This window comes from Rhipicephalus microplus, unplaced genomic scaffold (assembly GCF_043290135.1).
Source record: "Rhipicephalus microplus isolate Deutch F79 unplaced genomic scaffold, USDA_Rmic scaffold_26, whole genome shotgun sequence".
NCBI lineage: Eukaryota > Metazoa > Arthropoda > Arachnida > Ixodida > Ixodidae > Rhipicephalus > Rhipicephalus microplus.
Genome location: NW_027464599.1, coordinates 8,298,783 through 8,299,276, shown reverse-complemented (window position 1 = coordinate 8,299,276; position 494 = coordinate 8,298,783). Strand labels below are relative to the sequence as shown.

General features: G+C 53.6%; 1 non-coding gene across 1 annotated transcript; it reads right to left on the bottom strand.

Moving 5' to 3' along the window:
• Nucleotides 1-420: 420 nt before the first annotated feature.
• Nucleotides 421-494, bottom strand: TRNAN-GUU (transfer RNA asparagine (anticodon GUU)). The gene has a single exon. It is a non-coding gene; the product is annotated as a tRNA-Asn (tRNA).

Genomic DNA, 494 nt, shown 5'->3' with positions numbered 1-494 from the left:
GGTTCGATCGGTTAACAGCCGATCACGCTAGCCAATTGCGCAACGGAGACAGTCCTGCTCCACTCTTACCACCATCAGAACATATCTTCAAAGCTATCAGCCCAAAGAAAAAAAAGCGCCGCACTACCAACGGGTGGGCTCGAACCTCCAACCTTTCGGTTAACAGCCGATCGCGCTCGCCAATTGCGCCATGGAGACAGTCGTGCTCCACTCTCACTAACATCAGAACATATCTTCAAAGCTATCAGCCCAAAGAAAAAAAAGCGGCGCACCACCCCCGGGTGGGCTCGAACCTCCATACTTTCTGTTAACAGCCGATCGCGCTAGCCAATTGCGCCACGGAGACAGTCGTGCCCCACTCTCACCACCATCAGAACATATCTTCAAAGCTATCAGCGCAAAGAAAAAAAAGCGACACACCGTCCCCGGGAGGGCTCGAAACTCCGACCTTTCGGTTAACAGCCGATCGCGCTAGCCAATTGCGCCACGGAGAC